This window comes from Manis pentadactyla, chromosome 1 (genome assembly GCF_030020395.1).
Source record: "Manis pentadactyla isolate mManPen7 chromosome 1, mManPen7.hap1, whole genome shotgun sequence".
In the NCBI taxonomy this organism is placed as follows: Eukaryota; Metazoa; Chordata; class Mammalia; order Pholidota; family Manidae; genus Manis; species Manis pentadactyla.
The window spans coordinates 118483355-118499200 of record NC_080019.1 but is presented as its reverse complement, the minus strand read 5'-3'; the positions used below and the strand labels follow the sequence as shown (position 1 = coordinate 118499200).

At 46.8% G+C, this 15846-nt stretch overlaps 1 long non-coding RNA gene across 1 annotated transcript in view; it reads left to right on the top strand.

The window, feature by feature from the left end:
- The window catches only part of LOC118907024 (uncharacterized), a 38234-nt gene that overhangs the window by 12210 nt on the left and 10178 nt on the right, over window positions 1–15846 (top strand). Inside the window, exons 3-4 of the long non-coding RNA XR_008997217.1 lie at window positions 8098–8226; window positions 9297–13426. This is a non-coding gene — a long non-coding RNA (uncharacterized LOC118907024). The remainder of the gene's footprint in view (window positions 1–8097; window positions 8227–9296; window positions 13427–15846) is intronic.

The following is a 15846-nucleotide window of genomic DNA, read 5'->3' as shown; positions in this document are numbered from 1 at the left end:
ATGTCTATCTGCTGAATGTGTCAGCCCCAAATTCCTATATTGAAACCTAGTCCTCAATGTGATGGCATATGGGGGTGGTCCTTTGGGAGGTAGTTAGGTCATGAGGGTAGAGCCCTCCTGAATGAGATTGGTGCCCTTACAAAAGAGGCCCCAGTGGGCTCATACTCTGTCCACGTGAGGGCACAGTAATGGACTGACCGCACTCTGAACCAGGGCACGGGGCTTCACAAGACAAGGGACTTCCCAGCCTCCGGAACTGTGCAATAGATGTTTGTGGTTTAAGCCACTCAGGCAAAGATATGTTCGTTATCACAACCTGAATCACAGGACTGAGACTCACTGACAAGGGTCTTAGGAACCTCCCAAAGATGAAGTTTTCCAGTGAGCAGCTCCCTGTCCAGGCCCCTGGGGTGGGCGGGACCTTGCTGGAGGCTTGTTTGTTTGTGCCACTCCAGCCACACGTGGGCGAGCACACTTTACATGTCCCACTGCTGTGGAATTGTTCACTCCAGGCTATTCTAGTATCCATGGTTCTTAGACATTTTTGGAGACTACTTTCCAGTTTTTACCCAAGTCCCCTGCCTTCAAAAAATAACCTGAATCCTAACCCTCTAGATCAGTCCTTCTCCCATATTCAGGGCACCTTCACCCAGAACAATAAACTGCCTATTCTTTCAGTATCTTCTTTCAAAATGAAATTGGTGACAGTTATATTTGGAGGAGGGATTATTCTAAGTGAGCTGAATCTTCATCTATTAGTAAAGCATTAATTTTAATATGATCTTCCCAGTTACCTAGAACAGAGATTGGTTCACAGAAGGAGCTCAATACATATTTAGTGTTGAAATAAGTAAATGGAAAACTAGAAACAGTATTAATAAGCATATTATTTAGAGTTGCAGAGGTAATCCTAAGTAAAACCAGAGCAAGGATGGTTAGAAGCCATTGTCTGTGAGTGAAATGACTCATGGTGGGAAGGGCCTAAATCAGGAGACTGTTGCCTTTATTGAGCCTTCTGGAGTGTTTGACTTCAGGGAGGAGTCAGCCTAATCCAAACTGAACCCTTTCCTAGGCATTTCTACTTGCAAATTGTACCCTCCCCACCTGAAAACTGAAAACCACACCACTGGGGAGAACAAAGGCCCTGAGACTGCACCTGTTTTAACCATGTGGCTGTACTACTTTAATAAAAATGCAAACACTAAATGTATTTTACAAATCAGTCAGTTTATATTCTTTGCACTTGTGGTTTCTGGATTGCATAAACAAAGGACCAAAAGTCTCCAGCAAGAGTCCTTTCTTTCATTCTCTTCCCTGTAGCCTAGAGCAACAAGGTCAAATGGAAGAAGTAAACAAACATCAACAGGGGAGCACAGAACCCTTTCACAAGTTCAACAGTGTTTCTTGCAGAATAGTTTGCTAAACCCTGTCCCCATCAATCATCTCATGAACCTGTGCCCAAAATATGCTGGGCCCAAACCATCCCCCAACTCCTGCTGTGCCCACTGAGTCCCAGCCCTCCTCAGCCCTGGCTGCACCACCCGGGGAAGAGGGTGGAGGGAGAGTCCTGGCAGGCTGGTCTAGACACAAGAGGCGCATGACTTCTGATCAGCCTGACAGTGAGGCTGAGCGAGGATGGCATCCCATGTTAGAAATGATGCAGCTTAAGCAAAAGCTCAAAGTAAACGTTTAAGTCTGAAATTAAAGAAGAGAGACAAAGAGCAGAGGGCGGAAGGGAGATGCTTGCTCTGGGCCTGCCTCTGCTGCCAAGTGGCTGTGGGTCCCTCCACTAGTCACTTCTCTGGACCACAGGCTGCTCCCCCAATGAGATGAGAACAAAACCCTGCTCTGCCAGCCTCACAGGGTGTCTCTGACAATTAGAGGAGGGCCTGGGTGTTAAAAAGTTTGGGGAGCTATTGGGCTCCATATATTTTGAAAAATTGTTATCACTCACTGGGTTGGCAAGAACAGGAAAAATTGTTTTTTGTTTTTTTTTCCCCCTGATCTAGAACTTTGAGTCCCAAAGCAGCTAACTCCGCAGCTTCGGGTAGACGTAGGGGAGGAATTCTGGCCTCCTGCGTCCTGTCCCAGTTGTTAAAATCCAGCACATTGCTCTAGAATAGAATGCTTCACATAGATATAATCTTTAAAGCAACCCCAGAGGGGCCCACGGGCTGCTCTCCAGGCCCTCCCTGCAGGACCCCGGGGGCCAGCCATGCTGACTCTGAAACCAGTGCCTTCTTCCCAGGCTTACTTTCAGAGCCAGACAGCATGGCACTGAATCCCAATAACGTGAGGTAGGCGCTTCTATCACCCCACTTTCAAGATGAGGACTGAGTCTGAGAAAGATGAGTTACTCAACCCTACACAGAATTCAAGGCCCAGATCTCCTCTGTCTGAGCTCCTGGCCTTATGGTGACCGGATATGGGGCTGGACCAGAGGTGGGTGGACACACCACCATCCCCCCTCCTGGTAAAGCCCTTATCCTCCAGGGAGGTTCTAGAGGCTTCCAGGAGGGGCTCCCCTAACCTGGCAACAATGGGGCGGCCAGCCTGGAGGGAGACAGTGAGAGGCTTTGCCTTCTCAGGTCTGTTCCTGGCTCCGCTGCAGATGCCCTTGCAGGGACGGCTCTACTCACAGCAAATCTCCAGCCATCTCCCTTTGGCAGGGGACCCTCTCCAGGTGACACGCCCAACTCAATCCCACTCATGTGGAGAGAGCATGGTCTACACAGGTTTCCAGTCAGACATCACTGAAAGGCATCTTGGTTTTCTGGTCTCTGCTCAAGACGGGGCTCAGGAGAGAGGGCTGTCATCCTGGGGGTGGGCTGGCTGTGGTATCCTCTAAGGATCTTGGGAGGCCCTGTGATCTTTGTCTCAGAGTTTATCTACCTTAGCTCTTGATGATATAGGTTCCAGTTCAAGATTAGGGGATACTGGTTCAAGGGCACTGTTAAGCCAGGAATTCTACTGAACCCCTGGATTTGGGAGGAGCTCTGGAGCCAAGGCTGGGCCCCCAGATGAGCACACTCTGCTGGTTTGGGCGTGAGTGCTCCCACAGACCTACGAGGCAGCTTTGCCCCTCCCTCCCCAGGTAGCTTCACCTCTTAAAGTTGTGCTTCAGGGTGGCGCCTGAGCACTCCAGCTCCCCCTCAGGCAAATGTGGGCTTCAGGGCACCTCACAGCTCACAGCCTCCTCCCACCTCTGAGCTGGGGCTGGAGCTTTCTGGTCTGGGTTAGGGTAATCAGGCTCTGCAGCTATCGGAACCTTAGACTAGTAGACCAGCCTGATTCTGTTCCTGGGCTGCAGAAAAGCACCAGGCCTGGGTCTACTGTGTGGGGCTCTAGGGGAGCTGAGAGTATCCACTGCAGGGCTGCTCTGGAGGGGAACAGGTGGAAGCCGCTACTTGGGTCTCTCCATCCTCAGCCTCTGGACCTTCAGAGAGGCAGCAGGTTGGTTTCCCAGGCCCCTGGAAGCCTGGAATCTGATTCTGACACCTGCATTCTGAAAGGGCAGCTGGATGCAGCTGGGGTCCTGGCTGGGCTTCGCCATGGAGGTCATGAAAGGGATCTCTGGGCTGCAAACGGACAGGCCCTACCTCTCAGCAGGGTGAAGGCCACAGGGTTGGGACCGGAAAAGGGGCAGTTACAGAATGTCAGGCCCCTGATCTGAGATGTCTTAGAGGGTTCTGGACACCAACCTGAACTGGAGGTGCATCAGAGAGAACCTGTGTATTTTCTAGAGCCCAGAGAGAGGGAAAAGATTTGTTAATGTCTGAAACATGACTGGGCTTGGCTGGAAGGCTTCAGGAGCCACTTCTTTCCTTGTAATCTCTGGAATTAAACCCATGGGTCTCTCATTCTGGGCTTTTCTGGGTCAAATAGGTGAGGCCAGGGTCCAGACAAATTCTTCTGGCATGAATCTAGGAGCTCACAGGTGGTAGACTAAGTGGTACAGGTGTGGTTTGGAGTAGCTGTCCTGGGCAGATCAAGTTCAAATTCAGCTAGCCCCTCCCATCTCTACATCCCCTCAGGCTACAGAAAGCCCAGACTTGTGGGTACAAGTGACTTGTCAGGAGAACACAAGTCTAGGCAAAGGGAGAAGACTTCCAGACCCTAGGAGGGTCCTGGGAGGAAGCAGAGCATGGTGGCATGGCTGGAGACAAGCGACAGAATTCAGTTGATGACAGAGTTCAGTTTGGGGACCTAGGAGCAAGTACAGGTTCCTACAGCCAGGCCAGGCTCCAGGGCAGGCTGGATCCTGTTAGGGCGGAGAACAGGAGAAGAAAGTCAAGGATATTAGCAAGAAGATAGGATCCCATTCCAACAATTTATAAAGGCAGGGCCTCAGGCAGAGGAGGAACAGGATTGGGACCAGGTTCAAAGTGCAGGTGGAGGAGGAATCCCAGCACCGGCCCAAGGGGATGAGCAGCCAGGATGATGTGGTACCTATCTCCCAGTGCTTCTGACCCAGGGCTTCTTAATTCAATCTGACTTCTTTAATAAAAACAAGATTTACCCACTGCAGACTGTAGGGCAAGGCTGAGCCTTTACAGGGCCTACATGGAATCTGGTATAGGTTACTGGTGAGAAGATAGAGAGCCAGGAGGGGCCTGCAGAGCCCAACTCTGTCGCAAAACACTTGTTCGACTTTTAATAAATCCCATCACCTCCTTGCCGTCATAGCCACACGTGTGGAACGAAATGTTGAGTCACACCAAAGGTTTCCAAACTGCTGTCTCGAAGCCCAAGGATCTGAGGAGGGGCCTTGCAGGGGTCTGAGAAGAGGGCAGCTCAGAAAGGGAGACAAGAAGCCCCCTGACCAACCCTTGTTTACGGAAGTTCCATTTTTAAGTTTAACGTGTTTGGTTTCCATGTAAGAGTTTAGGTGGAAGCTACAAGAAAATGAATGACAGGGAAAAGAAAGAGGACAGAAAGTAATAGAAAAGAAAAGGAAAGAAAGAAGACAAGACAGATTGGAGTGCTGGGCTAGATGAACTCCGACCTGTTGCAGTCCTGCTGCCCTCTGAGTCACCATGCTGCTCTCCTGCCCACATCGTCAGGAACCACTTCTCTTCCTTTCTGCCGTTCTCTCAGGGAAGAATCCATACGTAAGCCCAGAAAAAGGCAGTGGCTAGATGTCATTTCCCAGCTCTGAGGAGTGCTGGCTTGCAGAGAAGGAAACGGGGTAGGGGGTGGTATATGGGCTGGGAGGGAGAAGATCTGAGGCCCTGAGCTGTAAGTCAGGCTTGGAGGTTTGGATTCCCTCTCCACTCCAGAAACTCGCACACTGACACCCAGGCTGAGGAAAGCATGCCCCGCTCCCCGGCTGCCCTTGGAAGCTGGGCCCACTCTAAGGAATTATTTTGATTTTTTAGGAAAAACTGCTCACAGCCGAATTATCCCTCCCAAAAACAACACAGGCAGGGATTTTCGAGGTGCTTGGGGAATGAAGGTTTGGGCAACTCTGTGCTGTTGCTGGGCCAGCGAGACCTACAGATGACGTTCACATCTGAATCAGTATGTATAGTTTATAATTGCTATCATTTTACTCTAAACACTTCCTCTTCTTGCCAAGCCTCTGGGCTTCCTGACATACTTAGAGTTGTTCTGCTCTGCCATGTCCCAACCTGTGTTGTTGTGCATCTCTCCGTACCCAGCCCACAGTCCAGGAATTCCACAGGAGCTTGGAGATGCAGCAAATTCAGACTGAACTTGGAATTTTCTTATGTGCGCACACACACCACCCAGTAAGAGTGCTCTACTGCTCTCTTACACGAGAGGACTCGTTGAGACTATCAGAAGGTAGGATAGAATGAGCACTGGACTGGGAGTCAAGAGATGAATTCCCTAGAGTCAGCTCCAACTGACTATCCTTCTGTATGAGCTACAGTGAGTTACCTCCTCTTTCCAGTCCTGTTTCCTGGTCTGTGAAATGAGGCACATCCTTCATTCACTCAACTAACATTTACTGTGTGCCTGCTCTCTGGTGAAGTGGTTCTCCTTGAGCAAGGTCACAACCCCAGAAATGGCCCAAAAGTCACATTACACAAATTAACTCTGGAGATCTGTAGGGTATCCAATATCAAAGTCAGTTTTGCCTTCACAATATAAAGTAGCTACATTCTCATCCCATAGAAAGCTCACATGTAGTGGAGAACACTGACGTATGGAAGGACAGTAACTGTGCATAACTGCTTTCCTACCAGTTACCTGGCTATTGTGGCAATACAGAGGCCAGGGGCGCCTAATGCGTGCCCCACGAGAGGTGACAGCTAAATTGACTTCTAAAGGCTGAGCACCAAAGAAGGGAAGGGAGGCAAAGGAAACAGCACAGAAAAAATGAGTTTGGTGGGTTGGAGAATTTCAAGTAATTCCCGATGACAAGACACTATGGGGGAAGACGGGAAGAGGAAGTAAAAGATTAGGTAACTCAAACCCACAGGGGCCTGTGTCTGTCAGGGTTTGGGGTTTGTTTTTGAGTTTTGTTTTCCTGAAAGCGATGGGGAAACACTGCAATGCAAGGGGGATAACATAACTGCATTTGTATTTTAGGTATCTCACTCTGGCTGGTAGGGGATGGTTTGGAGAGGAAAAGAGGTGGAAGGCAGGAGGTCACTCAAGAAGCAAGTGCAAGTAAGAGGTGTCGGTGTTGCAAGCAGTCGGACACAGAGCGAAGTGAAATCCCAGTCTATAGGAAGAACCACAACTAGATGAGCATTTTCCAGTTCTAACTTTCTAGGACTCTATAGCTAAAGAAATCTCCCTGCATACATTTCACCTCCCATTTTTACCCGCCCATCCTCCCACCTCCTGCAGGCTCAGAGTCTGGCTGGCCCCTCCCACTCCCGGGCTGCGATAATAGGCGTGGCAGCCACCCAGGCCTTCCCGCCATCTTCTCCACCAGCATGTTCTGCTGCTTGAGCAGTTGGCTGCCGCCAGGAGTGTTAATTGGAGAGACATCTGAAGTGACCAGACTGGTTGTGCCACCGCCATGATAGACACACTCCATCTGCTCTAACAAGGCACGTCTCAGTGCGCACATGAGGCCAGCCCTATTCCCGGTGCCCAGGACTTGTTAGAAGTAATGACTCAAAGAAGTTAGATTCATAGGCTTTTAAACTGAAAACTGCCTCAGAAAACATCAAGTCCGTGCCCTTTGGTTTGATGAGACGGAAAATAAGGCCTAGTGGTGTCCAGGTCTGTGGACTTGGGCTTTGCCGTTTGTAGGTAGGTAAGGTATGAAGCTGGGGCCTGAGCTTCTGGCATCATGAGCTGACCAACATACTTCCCTGCCCAGATTTGCTCAAACTATACTCTAACTGCTAAGTGACATGAGCTGACTTGGAGTGAGATTTTCATTGAACTTACCAGTTTCTTAGAAAGTTTTAACTTAAGTTATTCTATTATCCAGCTGGAAGGGACATTAGAAACATCCAGTCCAGTGGTTTTCTCACTGGTACTTATTTCTTTTGTTTTAGCAGCAAAGCTTTTTTCAGATGATGAAGCTGAGACTCAGAAAGGGGAGCTCTTGGGCAAGTTGACAGAATGAATAAGTGACAGAGTATGGTTAGCACCAAGCTCTTGGAACCCCGAGCACATATTCTATACCATTTGTCTTACTTGGTCTTCCCAAGCCACCCCCTACCCCACCCCCACCTACCCCTTGCTCCACCGCAGGGCAAGGGAGGAGAGGGCTTCCACAATGAGTAAGTGTCTGTTTTACTTTAAACCCTAAAATCTTCCAGAATAGACTTCTGGGATATTTATATTACCCAATTGCTGTATGGCATTTTCTAAATATTTACTCATATTCACATATATAATCCCCTGTTTACCCTAAAGAATATTGTATATGCCCACTTTTCAGAAGACACACAGAAAACTGAATTACCACATAGTCAATCTAGGGACCCCATCCCCAGGAATTATCACTTATTGTTGCCTTTTGTGGACTGAGCTCCAGTGGTGAATAACAGAGAACCGGTTGCTAAGCTGCAGTGTTACAAATAACGTTGCAGCTTTCTTGATTGTAGTGCAGCAACGAGGGAGATGGAAGTCATTAGAGAGACCAACCCAGGACTTGTAATTAACTAGGAGCAAAAGTACCTGAGGAACCCCCAGCAACTGGAGGTCTCAGTGGAGAAGAGAGGGCAGCCTCCCTCCTGCAAGTCACACACCACCTCGCTGCCCCATGCCAGCCTCTCCTGATGTCCGAGGTGCTGAGTAAGTATGTCTGGACCAGCCCTGCCTCAAGGACAAGGGGCAGAGCTGTTCGAGGTCTGCAGTGCGGGGATGATGAGATGCCAGTGGATCACAGAGGTGGTGCTAGAAGATCATGGCTATCTGTGGGCCCAAGGCACGTCCTCCACCTGGGTGGGGGAGAGAGAGGGCCATGCCTGGGGGGACTCAGGACTGGGTCATCTCCTCCCCCACACATTTGTAATAGGTAAAACCTGGCTGGAGTGATCCTGAGAGGGAGAGAACAGCAGTAGAAAATGTAGCTATCAGCAAGGCTATGGCTTTTTATGGAAAGAGACTTCAAATATATTCTAATTTAGCCCATTTTTGATCATATGGGGATTGAATCACTTGGCCATGACAGCTGCCTGATTCTTGGAAGCAACTAACAACCTTCCCACGATAATAGTGATAAAAATAAGAATAGCAGCAATAATTATCAGTGTAAATATATTAAAATAACTACTCCTAAGCACAATTAACAGATATAAACAGTTTGAGTTGGCTACAATTCTTTACTCTTCATTATTGCATTTGCTTTTCACAAAACCCATAGGAGCCAGGCAGGGCAGTAATAGCAATTATACCCATCTTACAGACAAGACTGAGGCCCAGAGATAAGGAATGGGTCGCCCAAATCACACCATAAATCAGTAGCAGCCCAGCCAGGATTTAGATTTGGGAGAGTGGAGGAGCCGTGTCTAATAACTTAGACCTGCTAATTCCTAATAAAGAAGAATGCTGATTTCCCTTTGGAATCGATGCATATTATTTATCCTTCTGGGCAAAGTGACATTGAAAGGCTGTGGTGCTGAATACAGAGTCAAGAATCCCAGAGATTCAGCTGTGCACGTGGAATGTGACTTGTGAGGGGCACTTTAAAAGGGGCCTTGAGCACAGAGCAGGCAGCATTCACAACTGCCTTACCCTTACATACATGGCAGAAGCCACAGAAACAATAGAGGAAAAGAGTTAAAAAGTGGCTGCATATAGGCACTACCGGTATTGTTCTTAAAAGTCACACTTACATTTCTGCTGTTTCTCTCCTCCCTCAGCTCTGATGTCCAGGACATTATCGTTTTCTTCCGCGTCCTTGGTGCCTATTACATTGCCAGGCGCAACAGTTGTTCAAGATCTGCTGAATTCATGTATGTGTAAAGGAATAGATGAATACATGAGACAGTGGACTTTGGAACTGAAGACACATTGAGTACAAGTCTTAATTGAAATAACCTGCTCCTTCCTGCCAAGAATTTGGTCTCTGTCTTCTCCTGGTAGACCACTAATATTTACTTCCATGGAAAGTTTGGTGAGAACAAAAACAGTGTGGAGTCTGAATGACAAAAGATTAAATAATAGCATAAGGCCCGAGGCCACTGAGAGAGACTGCTTCATAAATGCCACACAGATGCACCCCCCCCCTCTCCACACACACATACTTTAGGCCTGACAACATTACCAACTGGATAAAAAAACCAGCCACCTGGAATGATGGTGTATCAGTTCCAGCCCACCTGGAGTCATACTAACGACAATTTCAATTTAGTTCTGGGACTTCACCCAAAAGACCATAGATTCAAATTCAGATACCCAAAAGAGGACCTTTGATTTCAATCCAAAGGTATATTAGGCACCAACATGTGCAAAGCAAGCCCTGTGTCAGGCACCAGGGCATAAGACAGTCAGATCAGCCTTTGCTTTCAAGTAGTTTACAATATTATGAAAGACAAGATAGTACCATGCAAAAAAATAAATAAAGGCTGAGTATATTAGTTTCCTCCTGCAGCTTCAACGAATTACCATAAACTTAGTGGCTTAAAATGTCACAAAACTAATATCATGGGTCTACCAGCTGCACTCCTTCTGGGCACTCTGGGAGGGAACCTCTTTCCTGACCTTTTCCATCTCCTAGAGGCCACCTGCCTTCCTCGGCTCCTTGTCCTTCTCGAAAGCCAGCAAGTTAACAGCTTCTCTCCTCCTGGCCCCCTAACTCCCTTTTATAAGGACGCTTGTGATTACACTGGGTCCACCTGGATAATCCAGCATAGTTTTCCCACTTCAAGATTCTTAATCACATCTGCAAAGTTCCTCTTACCAGGTAACATAGTCACAGGTTCTGGGGATTAGGACACGGGCCTCACTGAGGCCATTTTTCGGTTGACCACGCGAGGGAACAGCGAGAAGCTCTGGGAGTACAGAAGGAACCGTGGTGACCTCCAGCAGAGGCTTGGGCATTGCAGAGGCAGCATTCAGACTGATTCTGAAGGAGAGAGAGGATTTTGTAGGACAGGAAGACAGAGGAAATGGTCACAAATAATCTGGTGTGATTGGAATATAAGACACATGGGAGGAAGCCCTGGGAGAAGAGGCTGATGCTATCATGCAGGCCGAACTGAGGAAGACTGTAAATGCCACGTGAAACCATTCATGTTCTTTATGCAGAGAAAAACGTGAAAATTTTTTTAGAAGTAGTTTTTCTGAAAGATCACTCTAGCAACTGCATGAAGGATGTACAAGAGAGGGCAAGCATGAAGCTATGGCAGTAGCCAACCCAATAGATGACGACCAAAACCATTGGAAATGGTGCTGGAAAAGGGGCAGATGTAGAGGCACTGAAGTAACTTCACCAGGATTTGATAACTAATTACATATAGAAGGTGGAAAACCTGGAAGAGACAGAGATATAAATGCAATCACTTGAATTGATTCCCCTGTATCGACTGTTAATTAGATGAACCATTACCCAAAATATCTACAGGAAAAGGAGCAGTTTTGGGGAAAGAAGGAGATGAGTTCAGTTTAGGACAGGCTGTTGAGTCTAAGGTGCCTGTGGAGTTTCCGGGTAGAAATGAGAGCAGGTGGAATTTCAGAACTGGACCGTATTTGGGAGATCAGGATCCTTTGCGTCTGGCTGCCGCTCATTTGTCTGATATATGAGTCACAGCTAACATCAGTTTTTTCAAGTGAGTTGCTGAGAATTCTCATCACATGGCAGAAATTCCAGTCCTGAATATTGAAGGAAGTATGACGAGAATAAATGCAGTACACCCCCAGGCTGGTGATTCTCAGACATGCCATTTCCACATGCTGTGACTGTGGATGCTGTCTTCAAGGAAATGAGAACTGTGTCCCCGTCTACCTGTGGGCAAAGCCAGCCTGCTGGGGCTCATGCCTGTGAGCATAGGCAGGAAGAGTAAGAAGACAGCCAGCCCTCTAAGAGGTTGATTGACTCCCCTCCATATGCACATGTCCTGCCTCAGTGACTTATTACCTCTCCTTCCACTTGGGCTGCTCTTTTCAACTTCCCATCAAGGTTCAGCTCAAATACCCCCTCCTCTGGGAAGCCTTCCATAGTTCACTTTCAAGGAAATAGCACTCTCTCTTTACCATGTGTTGTTATTTTATGATTCTCTGCCTTTGTATCTACTGCTTTTTGTTGTAATCATTTGTGCATTTAAGGCTCTCTTCTTCAGCAAACTCAGAATTTCTGAGAGTGCAGACACTGCCTGACCTATTTTTGTGAGCATGCTAACACCTTACATAATGCCTAGCACACTCCATAAATGCAGGATGAATGTAAAAAATGGTTGGTTGTGCACTCCGACCATTAATGCCCTCTTGAGTGATAGACTTTGAGTAAGCTTCTTGTGGGCAGGGATTAATTTTACCTAACTCCCAAAGTAACTCCCATGGATACCTTTTAAGTGACAGGAACATAGGCAGTCCTTGGTGAACTGAGCAGTGTTGATGGCTTGTGGCTCACAGCAGAGAGGCTTCAGATAATGAGGCCTGGAATATGCTTCTGTTGATCCAAGATGCCACGGGAGCATAAGGACAGCTCGGCCTTGACCAGGCGGTGGGAGAGGTATGGCATCTAAGATCCTGGAGAGGAGAGGATCTGAGCCAGAAGCAGGTAGATTTTGATTAACTGGGCAGATATGGATTCAGAATTCCAGAGGAAATCCAGCGCAGGTCTCTGAGTACAGCAAAGGAAGTCTAGTCCTGGGTGCTTAGCCTAGGTCGGTTTCTGATTAGCTCTGTGACCTTGTACAGATTTTGCCTTGACTACCTCTGTCTCTTCATTCACATTGCTACTCAAGTATCACCTTTTTACAGCGTCTTCACTGACCGTCCAAGCTTCACCCCCACCACGAACACCTTATTTTTGCTTTGCGGTAGCACCCGAAGAACACCTGAAATTAGTCCTGCATTTGTTTAGTGCTCACTTCTGGTTTCCCTCCTGGAGTGCAAGCAGATTCAGGGAGGGAACTCTGCCTGTCTGGCTCATGTCAGTAGCCCCATATTTTGTGTTGGCCATAGTCTAGGTACTCAGTATTTGTTGAGTGACTATCTATAAGAGAGAGAAAGGTTGTGGAGTGCGAAGAGATGATTTCTAAGAAAATTCTGTCTGTCCTAACTGTATAATTGCACATTTCATTCTGTATACTTCTAATACCCTTGGAAATTCTGGAATGAAATATAAATTTAAGTCCCCATCATTATTATAATGGCTTCTTCTTTGATATATAGTTGGTGGCCTAATGTGTTCTCAATTCTCTTGAAAATTAGTATCAGTAACATCCCTTGTTTTTGTTGAGAACTGTTACATAAAATGCAGTTTCCCACTTCATCCCACAACCACCTATGGGAAAATATTGTTATCTTATTTTACACCTGAGAGAATTCAAAGCTCTCAGAAGGGTAAAATGATGTGCCCAGGGTCACAGAGCTTGGCTGTGGCAAAGGCTGCAGGTCTCTTGATCCCAGACCTGTGCTTTCCCAAAGACTTCACTGCATCTTAGCCCCCAAAACGGTGAAGCTCCGAACTGTATGAGACATAGTGTTTATACGATAAGGTCTCCAGGCTACAGTGCTGGCATAAGCAGGCCGCTCCATTTAATTCTTCTGCCTGCCAATGCAAGATAATTCCGCTGTGCCAAAACCCTGGCCTGTGAGGCCCAGGGACTCTGGTCACAAAGGGAGAGGGCAGCACAGTAGAAAGTGAAAGCATAGCTTCATATCACCTACTTTCTGCTTTTTTCAGAGACGGAGAAATAGAGGCTCACAAAAGGAAGAAACTTCCAGTTCTCCTGAATCTAGATCTTTAAATCATTGAATCCTAACTGCTCAGTGTCTCATGAAGACCCAGGGGCAATTAAAACTGGATTTTCTGCTTTAGAAAGAGGTGAGCCTGATCTGCATTCCCTGAGACGTGGTGGAGGGGTCTGAATTGATGAGACAATAATGGACAGGAGCCACTTCTCTGAGGAGCAGAATGCAATGCTAGGTCCCTCAGAGCAAATCCCATAGCAAAGGTGTTATGGGGAGGAGGGGCGTGTTTTGAAGCTGCTGTCCCTTGAAGAGTGAGTGTGACAGCCCAAGGGTCTCTGCCCCTAGTCATATGCTGCCTCTGCCTGAGCAAGTGGCAGGTCCATAGGTAAAACTGGGTGGTGTTCCCCAGGGGAACACCTAGCTCAAGAGCCCCAGATCTGCAGAGTCTCCAGGGAACGCATGTGTAGAACTTCATTGTCTCTAGACTCACTAAAAAAGACAAGCTCAAGTCTACTATTTTCTCCTCTGTAGAGTATAGCAAGATAGCCATGGGACTTAAAAGTGATTTCATCTGTGACAGATGCTAGCACATTAAAACATATCATTTTATATTTACGTCTGTAGCCCCAGACCACTTTGTCAACAAACAAGGCATGAAAAAGGTAGCTTCTGATTTTTGGCATTAAACGGTATTTTCTGCATTAGTGCTTAAAGCAAATCTATACACAATCAGTGTTTTGCAGTTTATTAAATGTTTTCATATTCATCGTATCACCTAACTCTTCTAACAATTCATGGAGGCCACAAACCAGGTTCTCATTCAGTCAGTCACCAGGCTATTATCCAGACTTTGCTCTTTGCTAGGAGCTGTAATAGGTGCTGGGAACACATGAGCAAAATGTGACAGGATGGGAGACTGAGGCTCAGAAAGCCATGTGCTTTTGCCAAAGAGCACAGAGCTCTTCAGTGGGGGAGCTGAAACTCACTTCCAGCTCTGCCATGTGGTGTGGGGCTCTTCCCTTGAGCACACACACTCTATTGCCCATTTCTGCATACAGGTATTCACATAGATGATCATCCTCTCCTTTGCTCTCTCCCTCATCCTTTCTTCTCCTGATTTACATATTGCTAAATGATGAAATTATACAGTACATAATTCCACCACAACTCTGCTGCTTAAAAAAATTGGGAATGGAGTAATTAGGCAGAAAGGATTCTCAATTAGACAGTGGATTCTGTTTCTAAAGCAGTAAATGGGGAAGAGATATTTTTTAACTGTCTCTTGAATGTATTGCCACAGAATGATTGCTGCCTCAAAGAGCAGCAGTGTGGCTCTGAATTAGATCCCTGTGAGCTGGCCCCAAAGCAGGATTTTGTATCTGAGTTTCCTGCCTGGTTCTAGGCCTTCCGATTCTGGAGGTAACCTTACAAGCTAGGACCTCGAGCAACAAGATGGGCAGTCAAGACCACCACTTAATTCTAGGTGTCTCTCTTCTCTAGTTTTCTTTAAGATAAGAAACAGGGAGGTCTTGTCAGGATTCTCTGTTCTGGGAAACAGCAGAAAGTGATGGAAGGACCTGGGTTTCCCAGAGCTGGCGCTGAATTCTTGTCCTGCTACCTTCAAGTCGGGTGGCCCTGCAGAATTCCAACTCTCTGAGCTATAGTAGGCTGATGAACATGAGGTCATTCCAAGCCCTTACAATGATGTGAGGATGATGGGTGGTTATGGTGGGAGCCAGCATACGGGAGGAGCTGAGTGGAATGTTCATTCCCTTTCTTAAGAGGGAATGTTTGCTATGTTCACATCAAGGATGGGTGTAATTGGGAGAAGGGATGGGTTTGTTGAGCTGACATCTTCTCTGTGGCATCAGTGGTTATATCTAGAATCAGTGGGTAGAAATTCAAGTTAATTAAAACTCAGCATAAAAAATGACTTTTTACAGAGCTGCTCAACAAAGGTGAGTCCCCCTCATTAGAGATAATCAAGCAATGGCTCAACAAACTTTGGAAGAAATGCTTTAAATGAGATTCCATCTGAAAGTAAAAGTTGAGCAGTTTGACTCTAGGTCTTTTCCAAAGCTAAAGTTCTGTAATTATGACTGTGGTCACTTGCCTTTTGTAACTTGAGGGAAAGATCAGTACCTAGTTCATTTCCAAGGGCTTGTCTCTGCCCCAAAGAAAATGAGCCCAGATGCACAAACTTTTAAGATCCTGGCCTTCCTTCTACTGTGCATTGGCCTAATACAAACTGTCTCATTCTGTCTCTAGGCCATAATTTCTGGGAGACAGTTAAAAAGAATGATAGGTCATATTTAGACTAACGACAAAAGAGTGATCCTCCTGGCATCCTTTCTTTTCATGCAAAATAAAATATGAAAGACCCCCTAAGTATTCACAGTGGAATAGTGGCTTTGCTGATATTTTATTTTCTTGGCTGGTCCCTGGAAGATAAGTCATAAAACCAATAAAGAGGTCACTGCTCATTATTTGAAATTCTGCACATTCTGGGATGGACTATCCCTTTGCCATAAGGGCCAGGAAAATCTTCCCAGT